Source organism: Schistocerca gregaria, chromosome 1, assembly GCF_023897955.1.
Source record: "Schistocerca gregaria isolate iqSchGreg1 chromosome 1, iqSchGreg1.2, whole genome shotgun sequence".
NCBI lineage: Eukaryota > Metazoa > Arthropoda > Insecta > Orthoptera > Acrididae > Schistocerca > Schistocerca gregaria.
The window spans coordinates 758,727,563-758,744,794 of record NC_064920.1 but is presented as its reverse complement, the minus strand read 5'-3'; positions in this window follow the sequence as shown (position 1 = coordinate 758,744,794).

The following is a 17,232-nucleotide window of genomic DNA, read 5'->3' as shown; positions in this document are numbered from 1 at the left end:
ACGCATTTCTTCTCCTTACACGAGGCATCACAACAACGTTTCACCAGGCAACGCCGGTCAACTACTGTTTGTGTATGAGAAATGGCCTGGAAACTTTCCTCATGTCAGCACGTTGTAGGTGTCGCCACCAGCACCAACATTGTGTGAATGTTTTGAAAAGCTAATCATTTGCATATCACTGCCTCTTCTTACTGTCGGTTAAATTTCGTGTCTGTAGCAAATCATCTTCGTGGTGTTGCAATTTTAATGGCCAGTAGTGTATTTCAAATTCTAATTGTTAAAGGACAACTCAGTAAACGAAATATTTCAGCTGTATATAAACTGTTTTCTAAAATGGAACGAATTACTACAGTGGTTGTGTATCTCAGAGAAACAAAGTGGAAGTACATCATCTACATCTAAATACATACTCCGCAATCCACCATACGCTGCGTGGCGGAGGGAACCTCATACCACAATTAGCATTTTCTCTCCCTGTTCCACTCCCAAACAGAACGAGGGAAAATGACTGCCCATATGCCTCTGTACGAGTCACAATCTCTCTTATCTTAACTTTGTGGTCTTTCCGCGAAATATAAGTTGACGGCAGCAAAAATGCGCTGCAATCAGCCCTAAATGCTGGTTTTGTAAATTTCCTCTGTAGCGATTCACGAAAAGAACGCCTAATTTCCTCCAGAGACTTCCACCCGAGTTCCTGAAGCATTTCTGTAACACTCGCGTGATGATTAAACTTACCAGTAACAAATCTAGGGGCCTGCCTCTGAATTGCTTCTATGTCCTCCCTCAATCCCTGATAGGGATCCCAAACGCTCGAGCAGTACTCAAGAAGAGGAATGGACGAAGGAAAAAGGAACTCAAGCTTCTATAGAAACATGAGGACCTCAGTACGCTATTCGGATCACGCCAAATTCGTATTCATGCGATTTTTTATTAGCACGAGAACATACATCTGTTTTTTCTTCGCAAAGTTTCTGTTACATAGACTGTGTTACCCGCTCTGTGCTGTTATGAATTAAGTCCAACGTGTATTTATGCTCATCGGAAGGAAGTAGCGACTTTTGCTACGGATAAGCAGACAGCCATTGCTATTCACTGGCCAGCACCTATAGATCAGTTTGTCCTTTCGACTATAACGTCAAAGCGCAATCGCCAGGTTGTTTCGTTGGTGGGCAAGGACTGCGCTTGTTTTAACAGTTCGGAGTGAGATAACGGAGAATGCAAAAACAGCTACGTAATAGTACTATAAGGGTGAAAAAAGCGAAGGTGGGAGGGAGGGAGTGCGGTAGTTGGGGGCGGTGGAAGCGACGGGCGCGGGCTGCGTCACGGCGCAGGTCGATAGCTGCAGCAGGCGGGCTACGCAGTCTCAATTATTCACGCTCGCCAGAGAGATTCGATAAGGTGGCAGCTGCCGGGCCGAGGTGGCCTTCACTCACAGATGAGCGCCCACGCATATCTGTACAACGCAAAGATGTTCTGATTAAAGTAGGCAGTACTCTGAACAAGCCAGAGGAGCTCATCCAGTCTACTTTATTCTAACCACAACGAAATTAACAGGAACGTTCTCATGTTAATAAAAAAAATCGCATCAATCCGAATTTTGGCGTAATCTGAATAGCGTACTGAGATCCCTCGTGTCTCTATAGAAGCTTGAGTTCATTTTTCCTTCGTCCATTCCGATGAAACCAGCCCCAGACTTTCGCAACATCTCCACCAAATTTGACATTCACCACAACACATTCACACAATGTCAATCACGGATCTTCAGTTCAGTCGACACACCCACAACTAACTGCCTCGTTACGTGCTTTTTCTCCTCACATCTCAACCTCATCCATCGTTCCACAGACCAATGATGATGCTGTTTGTATCTGTTTAAGCGACGTCGTGCATTTAATAAAGTAATCAGTAGCCGTTGGATAACAGTATGGCTATAGTCACTTGTCTGATCATTCTGTCAGTCGCTCCGGGAATTAGCCTGTATTAGTTGGCCACAATATCTGACAGTTATTTTGTGTAGTATGCTTTCGAACTTGTCGGGCCCAGTTGGTCAATGTTTTGGTCAGTCAGATAAGTGATTACTACTTTGCCCAAAGTTCCCACTCCATAGAGTTGCCTTGGTCAAATTTGTGGAGTATAAATCTGTACCAAGGCAAATAAATTCTAAATTGAGAAAAATATAAACCCCTGTGAAACAACAGTAATGAATGGAAAATTATCGTATAGTGCGCATAGTGTGGAACCAAGCATCTACTGGACGACAGCGCATACACATCAGTCTACGCAACAGTCCAATAAAACTGCAGCACCATGAAGGCGACATGCAACAAACGTCAAATTGAGGTAAATAGTACTACAGGGTAATTCGCAGTGTTTTGGCGGTTTCAAATATGAATAGTACATAAACTAATCGCAAAACAAACTTGAGCATTTTACAAAAGCTACAAAATTCATTCAAGTTGTCTTTTGAAATGCTACATCGGACAAATGACGATTATTCGCGGCTACACAATACTCGAGGCGTTTTACCCAGTTTTTGAACTCATCGTTCGTAACTGTTGGCGAAATTCTAGAAATACCACCGTGAATCCGACCTTTTAAGTGTGAATACACTCTCACCTTCCAATAAACCCCTTGATAAAAGTTTGGCACAGTTAAATCAGGAGAGCGATGCCTGTTCTCCGGAGTTCGGACTGTTTTCTGAGGGACGGACGACTTTCGATATGATGCACTGCCAATTGCTTGGAAGTTTCTTACCCAATTCAGTATTGTTCCAGGAGCAGGAATTCGCTCCTGAATCTTGATATGCTTTAGAAAGGCACGTTGTACGCACACGACGGATTCGCCGTAGCGAAAAAAACACTCCACCACGAACATCGGTATTGCTTCGACCAGTACGACATGATTGTTGAGCCACTGTATCTCGTTTTTCGAGCGCGTTATTGAAACCTGAAATTTCTCATTCAGAAAGAAGGAAGATTGGGGTTTAACTCCCCATCGACGTCGAGATCATTACAGATAGAACACAGGCTCAGAATACGCGAGGGAGAGGAACTAAATCGGCCGTGTCCTTTCAAAGAAACCATCCTGGTATTTGACTTAGGCGATTTGGAGAAATGAAGAAAAACGTAAATCTGGATGGCCAGAGGATTTTAACCGTCGTCCTCCCGAATGAGAGTCCCGTGTGCTGACCACTGCGCCATTTCACTCGATGTTTCTAACTCAAAAATCTCGATGTTTCTAACTCAAAAATCGCATTTGTATGCTGGTTCTGTCACGCTCTGTGTAAGAAAGAGAAACATCTACCAACATGCGATGAAATTCGACCACGATAGGATCGTGGCCTGACATTGCAGTTTATCATTCCGCCATACTGTTGCCTGCGTTGGTCGTTATCGCACGATTCTCGACCGAATATGGAATCGATGGATTCAGGAACGCAACCCGAAGGCCATGCAGGACTTTAGCTGCGCCAAGCGGCCAGATAACAGACATTGTTCGTCGCGCCGTGTACGATCGTACAATTACGACACGCTCCTTGAGTCAGAACACTGCTTATTTGCAGCAAGAGAAGTCTGTACATGGACAATGTGACGAGTTTAGAGTACCACGGACCCTCAGCTTGGCGACCTGTGTTGCGGCTTCCCTTTAGGCGACATCAGACAGGGACATGGTGGACCCAACAACAACACTGGAAGCGGAAGTGGCACCACAAGTGTAGTCAGGCAACCTTCGTCGTCGTCACACTGACCTCAGCATCTAGTGTGAGGTAGGAGCTACCACTGGGTACACAACAGTATCGTTTCTGGTTCACATTCTGGAGACGATACAGAAGGTGTTGGTCTCGTCGGAGCGTTCTCAAATTCTCTGATCCACTGAAAACAGCTGTCATTGCTTGTCAAGAGATGACATGCCACGTCTCGCCATCCACTACGACTGGGGAACTCTGACGTAGGTTCGAAGCAACATGGAATGACTAACCAATATCTGTCAGGCAAGCTCAGCCTGACTAAAGTCGTTGATGCTGCCGGTTGTTTCGGCACCCTATATAAATTCACTAAAACCTTCTTCCTTCTTCAATGTATAAGCACAAAAGTGAAATTTCGTTATTTGTTATCCTCCTGGTATCGCAATTTTAATGAGCAACTGTGTTGTCCCAGTACTGATAGAGATCAGAGGCGGAATGTACTGCGGTGTTAAAATTTCCCTATGGCTGAAACGTCAGATTTCAAAAGAGCCACGACTGTCGGGGGTCCTAGCTGCGTTAGTGGAAATGGCCATCAGTAGTGGTGCCAGTAGGAAAGCAGTGTCGACTGTAATGGCAGCCTATATCAGTCGGAAAGACTCGTTATCTGCCAAGCGCAACAGTGGCCGAAAGCAGCGGGTGATTGATGGAGACAGAAGAGCTTTGAAGTGGATTTTACCAGAAAGTACAAGGCAGCCACCTCCCAGGGAACGTCTGACGTGAAGGTACATTTACAGAAAGCTGTATCTTAAGAAACCATCCATCATGAACGGCATTCGGCTAGCTTTTACAGTAGTGCGACCATTTCAAAGCCATCGATTACGTAATCCAGTGCTTTGAAAAGATGTTACAAGCATACAAACTGGATATAACAGCGAGAGAATATAATTGTAATTACAATCATAAAAATTATTATTTACTTTTTTCCATTTGGCCTGAAGGACATACAGCCATCTCTCATTGTTTTAGGAATTTTCTAGATTGCTGCAGGGTGCGATTAGCTTTAAAATTTCGTAATTAGTTTCAAAATTAGTGCATTACTGTGAGAAAGGAGAACTGCTATATTAATTGATAATGATGGATGGTATTTGATAAATTATTCTGTGAAAGTAATTTGCTGGTTTGCATTCGAAAAAATGTGAAGACACCTTCTACAGCACCTCCACACATTCACAATAAGGATTATCCGGAATGAGTATTCAATTTCGATGGCTGAGCAATGATCCATGATTAAAACTCATGAAAATTATCGAATTTATAAACTTTTTATTCGACTTAATTGTACAGAACCAGGACTTCGAGAGAATGTTGGGTTGCATTTGCCCATTATATCTTTTACTGAGAATCAATGATTGATGTTCATCTTGCAGGCTTTTTATTCTATATAATGTACTCTTCAGGTCTGATGGCGGTAATAAGGTGTCTTGAAATGAACCTTGGTTTTCACAAAGTCGTCAACTATTTCATTCTATTTAATTTCAACGTGTCCCTTGACAACATAACTTTTGCTTTCTTCCAGAGAGTTTCGTTTTCCTTGTTGGCTTTCATAATAAGCGTTACCAAAGGGTTAGATTTCTTCGGAAGGGCTGGAGAATGTCATCTAGCCAGACAACTCGTCGTTCTCATTGTTCTCAACCAATTGACTTGGCTAGGTTTAGAGAGCCAGTCAAATATCATATCCATTACCTTCATCCTACTGTGCAAATGGTGCAGATTTCGGCACGGAGTCAGGGTTCAGTTCTGGGAACACGGAACACGAGCGGAAAGGAGGGGGGAAGGGGGGGGGTGTCGCAGTCTGCTGTAACAACCCCATCCACCTCCGGCCCCTGTCCAGATTTTGCCACTGCCCCAATGTGCCACAGATGCCTAACATTTTAATAATGATAAGAACAGAAAATTAAAATGATTTAACAAAATAATAAATTGTGATTCTTGAGTTTCTCCCGGCGTATTTGATAATCAAAATATGCACGGGTGTACTGCCGGTCTATAGTGTCCAACGGGCACAATATTTCGGCGATCAAACATGTCGCCATCATCAGGTGAACTGACGGACTGAGCTCCTGTGAACGAAAAAATGGGTACTCAGAGTGGCAGATTCAACTTGCTCTCCGCCCAACCACTGCATCACAACCTGTTGAGATGGATGAAGTCACGAGGGAGGAGGTAGGCACCGCATTTATTCCATACACAGGCGCACTCTCGGGGAAAATCGCCTGCATTCTGAAGAAACACCGGGTCGGAACTGTGTTTTGTCCTCCGAATAAAACTCGTGCACTGGTGGGGAGCGACAAAAATGATTTCGGTTTGAGGAAGGCCGGCGTGTACCAGATTCAGTGTCAATGTGGCAAGTCGTATATTGGTCAGACGATGCGTACCGTCGAGGATCGATGCCGTGAACACCAGAGGCACACTCGACTGATGTATCCGAGCAAGTCGGCGGTCGCTGAACATTGTTTGTCGGAAAATCACGCTATGGAGTATGACCGCACGAGGATTCTGGTACAGACGTCGAGATACTGGGACAGCGTTGTTAGAGAGGCTATCGAAATTCGCACCAATGACGACCTCATAAACCGTGACTGTGGCTATAATCTTAGCAAGGCTTGGGAACCAGCGATTGGGTTAATCAAGAGTAAATCGAGCAAACCTATAGTTGCGACGACCACGGCGGACAAAGCCATCGCACCGACGTCATCTCAGACGCCGTCGCAATCTGTTCCACCGCGCGACCGTGGCGCGGGGCGCGGACGGCGGAGGGAGCGCGCCGCGGGCGGAGGGTATTTAAATCGGCCGCCGCCGCGACCGAACCCAGTTCCCCCTGAGCAGCCATAGCGTACGGATCTCCGTGCCGGCACGTTCACAGGAGCTCAGTCCGTCAGTTCAGCTGATGATGGCGACATGTTTGATCGCCGAAATACTGTGCCCGTTGGACACTATAAACCGGCAGTACACCCGTGGATATTATGATTAAAATAATAAATTGTTTAATGTCAATAAAATATATAAAAATGCCTTAATGCAATAATAATAATAATTTATTATTATTATTGTTATTATTATTATACTAGTTTGTTTAGATCAGTATCTAGTACATCGCTTTAGCACGACAGTGTAGGAGAGAAAAGCAGAACATCTGAAAAACATTCGTCTGAAAATTTGGGAAGTCCATATGTCATGAAGTTAATTAAAAAACTGTAATAGCACCAACCTCACTCAACAACGACAACGTCACAATTTATGCAACATAAAATCGCAGTCTACACTCACCATTATCAGTATTTCACTAAGCACAACGACTGCGGTAAACCTGTCAGCATACCATGGCAATGCGAGCCATCGTGTAAATGAGGGCAATGCTGTTCCTTTCAGTAGTTTCTGTCTACGTCAGGGAAATCATTCTCTCTGAAATATATTTTTTTATTATTATACTGGATATAACAGCGGGAAAATATAATTGTAATTATAATCTCCCGGCGTATTTGATAATCAAAATATGCACTGGTGTACTGCCGGTCTATAGTGTCCAACGGGCACAATATTTCGGCGATCAAACATGTTGCCATCATCAGGTGAACTGACGGACTGAGCTCCGGTGAACGAAAAAATGGGTACTTTCATTTTCCGACTTGCCTTACTCAACATTCAGCCAGTTCTGTCTGGGAGTCCACGTACTGGATTTGTTGTTGACAAGAGGCACAGTTAGCATGGCTGCAAGATCAGCCATGTTGACAAAACCCTCAAAAAAGAAGTATCCTGTGTTAAACGTAGCTTATAATTTTCAGAATCCCTTACCATTCCGGAAACTTTTATAGTTTCCATAGTATTTAATCTGCGAAATTTACTTGTGAAACTACAAATTCCAACAAAATGTTCTATTTTTGAGAGGGGGGGAGGGGGGGAGCCCGCACCTGGGTTCAGTGATGCAGCAGGGCACGACACCACACAATGGTCTTGGCCCACTTGTCCTCCATGGGCATGTTATAGGGGGAAAACTGTCGTGTGACTAGGGCCTCGCGTCGGATAGACCGTTCGCCGGGTGCAAGTTGAAACGTCCCCTTTGAAAAATTATGAATGATTGTGCTCGTAAACGTCGGCATTATTCAATTTTCAAACAGCGAAGCAAAACTGAACGCACTCAGACAGTTACTCTCTTTAGTTATTCTGATCATCACTAAACTGACACACAATATTTTTAGCGCAACGCAGTCTGACTTTCAATAATACTTAACAAAAGAATGGCCCTGACTAACAATAACCTATACCTTTCATGAATCACTTACCTCACAAAAATCTTCGTTACTCGAACTACTGCAATACAGCGAGCGCCAATACTGCGAGCTAAATAAAAGATTATAAGTACTGATGGCACTAAGTACTGATAGGCATAGTTAGCAAATGAAAGATTTTGATAGAGAACAAACAATGTATTTACCTTAATAGTGTTCAAAAATCGTGCTACGCGCTGTTCACATCCATTTGGCCGACACTACACAAGCGAATATTCCAACAATGAGTCCACCCAGCCACAGAATGCACACAGCGCAGTCAGCGCTTTTCATACAGAGCACTACGTGGCGTTACCAACATAAAAACCTAAACAGCCTACGTACAAAGTATTTCGATTTGATGCCACTTAGGCGACCTGCGCGTAGATGAGGATGAAATGATGATGATTAGGGCAACACAACACCCAGTCCCTGAGCGGAGAAAACCTCCGCCCCAGCCGTGAATCGAACTCGGGCCCTTAGGATAGACATTCTATCGCGCTGACCACTTAGCTACGCGGGCGGACATGTTACAGATGACTTTACGTCAGTGTTCTGGATGATCGCCTTCACCCACTGCCGAAAACTGTATTACCTGGTGAACGGCTGATCGGCCTGTGTGCCATCCACATCTATGTCTATACTCCGCAAACCACCTCACGATATGTGGCGGAGGGTACTTCCGGCACAACTATCTTTTTTTCCGACCCTCCACCGTTGCGCTCGCGAATGGCGCCCGGGAAGAATGATTGTCAGTAAACCTCCGTAATGAGTATAATTTCTCTGATTTAGTCGTCGTCTTCACGTAGAGCAAGTAACGTTACCCAACTCTTCCGGACATGTACACTTTCGGAATTTTGCTGCACGACGCCTCTCTTGTAGCGTCTGCCACTGGAGTTTGCCGATCATATTCGTAAAGTTGTCGCTTTTACTAAACGATCCCGTAACGAAACGTGCTATTTTTCGTTGAATATTTATTGTGTTTGTTCTGATAAGCCTATACGTTGTAAGAGTCCCGGACTAGTGAGCAATACTTAAATATCAGCCTTACATGTGTTTTGTGAGCCGCTTCCTCGTGAATGAATTTCATTTCCTTAACATTTTCCCAGTGAATTTCAGTCTGGCATTTACCTAGCATACAATTAATTTTACGAATTTATTCCGTTTTATGTCGGTCTGTATTATTTCTCATAGATATGTTACAGTTTGCATTGAATTTTCGTCAACAGTGTAATTGAATTGTAGAGACCTTCGTCGCCTATTTGTGCGCAATACGGTACATTTTTGTACCTACTCAAGTCGCCGATGCTCTGCGGGTTTGCCTGTTATTTGCTATAGAGTTCTGACGTTGCAGCCTTCCAAGACGATAACACTCCCATTCACATTTTTGGAAATATCCAGGACGGATTTAATGAATACAGTTCTGAAATACGACATTTCGTGTGGCCATCTCAGTCCCCCCTTCCGAATATAATTGAACTTTATGAGGTGTTTTGGAGTGCGAGCTACACAGTCATTTACGCCACTTTATGAATTTGCGGCATGTTTGTAGGAGGGGTGGATGCATATCTCCCTCACAGTTGTGCTTGCAATATAAGGGTGGCAATTTTTGAACTATATGGAATAAAATTGCCATAACTTCTGAACGGTTTGCGCTTGGAGGTTCAAACTGCACGGTTGGCCGCAGGGCATGATGGGAATTAGAATGCGCATGCATGGTTTGGTTTAGTGATGAAGCCCAATTTCATTTAGATGGGTTCGTCAATAAACAAAATTGCCTCATTTGGAGGACTGAGGATCCGCATTTAGCGATCTAAAAGTCTCTTCACCCTCAACGGGTGACTATTGGCGTGCAACGTGCAGTCACGGAGTAATCGGTGCGATATTCCTTGATGGCACGGTGACTACTGAACGGTACGTGACGGTTCTGGAAGATGATTTCATCCCCAATATCCAAAGTGACCCTGACTTCGACAAGCTGTAGTTCATGCAAGACGGATCTCGACCCCTTCGAAGCAGGCGAGTGTTTGATGTTGTGGAGGAGCACTTTGGGGATCGCATTCTGGTTCTGGGCTGCCCAGAGGCCACTGGCGTGGGCTTCGATTGGCCGCCATATTCTGCGGATCTGAACACATGCGACTCCTTTTTTGTGGGGCTATACTAAAGACAATGTCTACAGCAATAACCCCAAAACCATTGCTGAGCTGAAAACGGCCATTCAGGAGGTCCTCGACAGTATCGATGTTCTGACACATCAGCGGGTCACGAAGAATGTCGATATTCGTCAGCGCCGCGTCATCAATGATGGCAGACTTACCGAACATGTCATAACCTAAATCCGAATATCTGTAGGACGTTTACATGATGAATAAAGTGTTTGCACGCCATAGTTTGTAACTGATTGACTTTTTTTCATATAGTTCAATAATTGTCACCCTGTATTTTTTCATTTAACTTCGGTTACAATTTGTAATTCATGCATATGATTTTGTCCCTTTTCACAATTGTTCACATGACTTGTCCCAAGCCTATGTATCTCTTGAAGAATGATTCTGACGGCATGCTAAAACCCGAGAAATCATACAGCCATTGTCGTTGTGCGCTCCTTCTGCTGGCTAATTTTGAGAGAAAAGGCGCATATGACTTTGTTGCTTTGTGTTTGCACTATAGTCTCCGAAGTCGAGTCTCGATTTTGGTCAAAGATTGCATATTTTGCTGTGACATACTTTTTAATGAAAATAGCCTGCCAATGTGTTACTTCAAGACAGTACATTTACTATAAATGTAAAAAATTACTGTTGTGCGACATATAGGTGAATAAAACTGATCGCTTTTGTACAGTCTCGTGTAATTTTACTAGGTCGTAAACATAAAATTTAACTTTATACGTGTCGAACTTCTCGTCATGATAAAAACGTAGTTGCTTAAAACAGCGTGTAACTCTAGGCATTCCGGAATGTCATCACCGTTGGGCTGTAAATAAAATATTGGAATAGTTAAAGCAAATACATTTAAAAAATCTCCGAAGTATATCATTGTTTTACGTCCTTACATAATCTCCAGTCATATTTAAATAGTTGTCATATCTCTTAATGAGTTGAAAAATTCCTTCTGCCCAAAATTCTGCCAGCTGAGACTACAGCCAGCTCTTGGCATCATCTCAGAAGATTTACGTCAGAGTCAAAGCGATGGGAGTTAAGCCACTTTTTCATGTGTGTGTGTGTGTGTGTGTGTGTGTGTGAAGAGGTAAAAGTCACTTGAAGCCGACTGTGCTCTGATTTTCATGAATTACTTAGTCTTTTTTCTCTATCAGTTAGATGCTGACTACAGACAGAAACACCACTTTTGTTATTATTATGAACATTTGCCCTTCGACTCCTGAGCTAGTGTCACCATTGACGCGTAACTCTTTCGTTCATAACATTTGGGTCGTTTGCAGCACAAATCACGCTATGAGCGGCAATAACTTTGAGACTTTTTTGCTACTAAAGACGGTATTATAAAACAAGATTTCACAGGTGGCGACATTTTCTATTATAACACACATCTGGAACCACTGCTGCTGGCGAATGAGCAGCAGGCTCTACTGTGTTTTGCTCACTACCGCCGCACTACCCTTTATTTAGAAAATCAAAAAGTGCCTGCCGCAAAAATTGTTTAGCTGATTATTTTCATGTTGTATAGTAATATGAATAATGCTATACAGGTGATTCAGCTGCCCCTACCGATCGGTTTTATGCAACCCGCAACGCCTTCCAATCCTGGGTGCAAGATTTTCATATTCTGTCACTCCTTACACATAAAGTTTTAGTCGTACAGAAAAAAATGAACAGGACTTTTTGTAGGAAATTTAATGTAGTTAAACTGGATACGTTTTCGCTAGAGGCTGCAGTATCCGGATTATTCAGGAAAAACGTACAAAAGTGATCCCCAAAGGTGTTTTTCTTGAACACATCTAAAACCTTGGACTTCATCGAAAACTCTTCGTAGCACAAAATTTAACTACACTACATTTGCTACAAAAAACTCTTTTCATTTTATTTCTGTATGACTAATAGTTTGCGCAAAGCGAGCGAGAGAAAATGGAAATCTCGCGTAAGGTATTTGAAGGCGTTGAAGGTTGCAAAAATCGATCGGTGGGGCTAACTGAATCACCCTGACTGACATATTTTCAAATTTTTATTTTTAGTTCTCGAAAATACAAGTTGTTACTTGTAAGTAATATTGACAGTTTGAGGTAATTTGCAGATTCCACCCATGCACACACAGCAAAAAATGTATTACAGGCCCCTGTCGCATTGAAATACACAAATGTTTCACTATTTCTAATCGAAAGCTTTAAGAAAGTTTCGCTTAGGAGCATAGGAAACTGCAATGTTATATTTCCCTCCATATTCAGGCCAGTGGTCTACATCGTCGTATCTAATATCCTTGCAAGATAAAGCTGCTGCTGGTTTCTTCTTCTTGTTCTTCTTTTTCTCAACAGGTTGCGTCGCATCCACTGTCAGCCTACAAACATTTCTTTTCCTCTCTTCAGTCAAGCTATTAGCAATGTTTGTTCAGAACTGCTTCAGAGACATGCTCTTGTCACCAGTTTTCCGACAATTCTGCCAAGCATTTCTCATACAAAAATCCAAGACAAATCTAAATAGTCGCAGGTACCAGCGTTTTGATTTCAGTTGTGTTCTGTGGAGCTCTCTAAGTACACCAGCTAAGTCAACTCTTTCCATACGTATGGTAGACTGTCTTACAATTCTGGGACACAGGACATGAGTTTTCTTCTTCTCTACAGAGTTCTATCTTTACGCAGTACTGACGGACTCATTGCCACAAAGTGATCGATATAGGCATAGAGCCTTATTGTCTACCCAGCTTACTACTATGTAGTCAGAATTTCTTATTGCAGTCGTAACTATTTCGACCAGACTTCTGTAGACTTTTCTCATCAAGCAGTAGGCATATTCGTTCTTGGTGTTCGAACTGAATCTATGTTAAATTTCTTAGGTAATGGATAAGATATAGAGAACAGAAAATTTATCAATATATATACTGGTACTGAAATTTCGTAATCGCTGGTGACTAAATTTAACATCAGTTTTCAATAGCAACATCATTTTCAAATTAAAGAAAAACAGGATAGTATGCTGAATGGCTTAGTCATAAAAACAATTTAAAAAGTCTATGTAAATCTGTGCACGTGTACGTCAGTAGATAACAGAGAGCTTTCGTGTTCTTATCTCCATTTAATCAAGTGGGTTCAATGGTCTGTTATCATATCAACATAACTGATTAATACAACTGCCACTAAATGGGAATTCACGATGATACACTCTTCCATTGCAACATTCAATTGTGAGTCCAAATCTGTAGCTTATACTGAATTTAATTGGTGACGGATTCAACAGGGATGTGCTACTTTGTCTATTAATTTATTGGAATGTTTTAATTTTTTGTGTATTTAATTTCTTTCTTTAATTGAGTTGATTGCCATTCTGTTTTTATTTCCCTCATAGATTTACTTATTTTGTAAATGAGAAATATTTTTAATCCTTGTAATGAACAAATTGCCAGTGTTAAAATAATATTTTTGTCGTTAGTGTTATTTACCATCTTTCCAGGGTCAGGCGTTTTTTCTGATAAGAGCATTCGATTATTAGTGACGTTATTGTAGTTGCAAGAAAAATGTGGGCCAGTTTCATAGTTAATGAGTACTGTTCAACATTGATGCTTCAAAACTAGTTTATCAAAGTTCAATATACCATGCGGAAAATATGATAGATTCCGGTATAAAACTGACCAAAATGATTTCAATAGTAAGTGAAATATTCATCTACATTTTTTCCTCAAACTATTAATTCACTATTATGAAGTGCCTTCATTGCATGCTACCAGACAAAATATAAATACATAAGAATAAAAATTAAAAAAAGAAAAATCATTTAGAATTGACCGACCAGACGTAATATCTCATTGTTTCGCCTCATCCAACTTACAAGAAGTCGGGATCGATATAATTATATAGATATTTATAGCTATCTGGACGTAGAGTTGTCTTCTTCTTTTCGGAGACTAAGATGACGTCAGAGAGATAAATTAGTTCTGCTTTGTACTTGTAAGTAACAAGAATCAACAATGATTTGTTCCGCCATTACATGAAAGCGACGCCCTTGCAGTCTGGCGATCTACTTTGAGGATTATTATGATCATGTATTAAAAAATAATGTACATACTCAGCATGATGTAGGAAAAAGAATTAATAAAAAATACTAATATTTACCTTTTTCCATGTAATTGAAGGCATTTTATGTTCTAGAGTAAAAATGCGCGACATCACCAGGACTTGTAAACGAGATTAATACCAAAAAATTGCTTAAACCAGCCAGGAATTGTTTGGAGATGGCGACCGCGCGGAAACAACTTACTTAATCGGAAAAGAAATTAATTTATAAAAAATAATAAATTGTTTTAAGAATTTGAACATTACACGCAATATTTTTGTCAATTTTGTTCCATAAACTGCAACGGATCCAGACAAGGTAAATAAAATCCAAACGGAATATAAATGCAAAAACCAACATCTACTCAACTGAAAAAGCTACGCAAAAATCGTAAATTTTTTATACGGTTCCCATCAGATCACCGAAGTTAAGGCCCTTTCTGGCTTGACTAGCTCTTGGATGGGTCCCCGTCCAAGTCTACTAAGCGCTGTTGGCAAGTGGGGTGCACTCGGCCCTTGTGAGACTAGTTGAGGAGCTACTTTACTGAGAACTAAAATCATTTCGAACAGCATTAATAATGCCCTTATCATTATGAACTTCGAAATCGGTTCTTCATTGTCGACGACTACACAACAGTTCAATATTGCTCTGTAGAACATCACATGCAGACTGAATGCCATTGCTGATAAAATCTATGTCACTACGAGGTTCATCTGTTGCATTTTCTTAGATGGAACACTTGTTCTAGCAATTCCTAATAGTGGTCAGGACGGATGCTTTGTCGCGCCAGGGCTACTGAGTAAGCAAGACTCTTAAGATTTACGGATTTCAAGAACATCTGTATTTTCTCATGCGAATTTACTATCGAAGTAAGCAGTTCACCAGTTCACTTTCGTACGATGCCCTGATCCAGCGACTGAATTAATGCCGTCGTGTTTTTTCTTATAGTTTTTATTTTTCTTTCTGACTGCAGCACATCAGCAGTTGAATGCGTTGGATAGCAATTAAGGATTTTTAGATCTCCTTCTCTCAGCTTAAGTGACCGTAGATATTTTCTCACTGACGGAATAAACTCTACTTAAAACCAACTGGTGAAAGTGTCTTATGTATCCAAGCACTATTTGAATACCTGTAAGTGAACTGCAATGATGGTATGTATACATACTTGAAACATCTCAGGCTTTGGTTTTATCTATGCAAAAAGCTTTGAGCTTATGGCTGCCCGATTTATTTGTGGCAAAGAGGAGGGTTACTCTGCCTTTATTCAATTTCAAAGCCGTCTTACTTCCTGATTTTTTATTTTTTATTTTATTTTTTTTTTTGTATTGAGAGTTCTCGTTGGTAGCAAACGATAATGAAGCACTATTTCATCACAATTATTCACTTGATAATCACTTAAGTTTTCATCACTTTGTATAGAATTTCAGGAAACTCTGAAGCACATTCACTGTCGTTAAAAAAGACCTTGCTTCTCCGTCAACGGTCGTTTGGCGAATTGCATAGCGACATTTCCATCTTTATAACCATCCTTTGCAAGCTATAAAATCCTTCTTAACACATAAATCAGAGAAACTTGCTTTAGTTTCACCATTCTTCATACAATCGATAACTTTTAGTTTATCACTCACAGAATACGATTTCCGTTTCTGTGACCGCGTAACAAGCACTCAAAACTCTAAACAATGACATGATGGTTGTGCTCATTCCGATTACTGGCGAGTCACTTTGTTGTCTGCGTCACAATGTTAGCCGTGAGATGTGTGTTAAAAGTTTCTGTCCAGCAACAATCCTGGTGTGTTGGTTTGACAAACCAAAAATTGAGTTTAATTATAGCCAACTATTTCGGTTACTGTTTAGAGAACCTGGAGGTTGCAGCAGTAAATTGTAATGCAGAAAGACTACATTCAGATTGTAATAACATTTTTTCTAGTTTATAATATATACTGAGAGTGCAAAAATTATTCATAAATAATACTTTTTTTGGATGACATACTTTATACCACGTCATATCCGAACACGCGGTACATCGGACTTGTACTTTTATTAACCATATGCCTAATTTCCAACAAATGTCTTCTAGTCTGATTACACAGCTGTCATGTTCGGATAGTTAGCTAAACAGAAATCAAAACACAGTTTGTTCAACTGCAAGCCAGCCAGCCCCTTGCTCGAATACATAAGCATTCAATCAGAGCTCAAGTCTGTGCACGGTGCCCTGCTAAGGTCTCCCCATGTGTAGCACAGACCTGTTGGCCCCTGTTACTGTGCTCGCCGTCTGCCCCTAAGCCTACAGTGAGTCACCTGCAACATGCTGGTGACTGCCACATCATGCGCTGTGCTGAGCCAGCAGTGACGCATCACTCGCAATTTTAAGCAGCAGGCGTAGGGAGCAGGCAGAGTGGTCCTGTTCTCCGTCTCACTCACACGCGACACAACGTGCGGTCTTGTGTATAAAGACAGCATACTCCGCAGGATACCAAGCACTTTAATCAATTTTGGATCGTTAAGCAATTTTCCTGAAAGACAATTCTTTGATATACCGTACATAGTCCTGACAGTTCTTGTGAAATTTTGAGGTATAATTTCCAAGTCAAAGATTGGAACACATTCATGGACGCCGTCTGTGTTTTCGTTGGTATGCACATGCTATCAACGCTTCCTGTGCACTGCAAATTGGGAAACTGTTGTTTATCTACGAAAGATGTTGTATACGAAACACTTGGACTGCCTGTATTCATTGCAACACTGCTCAGACATGTGTGATTCTCGCCAGACTTCACCACACTAACGGTAACGGAAAGTATTACCCAAGAAGAAACTCTGTGAAGATATTCATCACATAAGGGTTACTCAATATTTAAACTTTCGTTTCATTCTGAACTGATGTCCATCATCAACATCAGTATGTGTGTGGTCTCGACAGGCACATATACTGTACATCTTGTATTCATTGTAGCATGGAAGCAGCCATCCTGAGGAATTTCTGGTACTCTTGAAACACAGA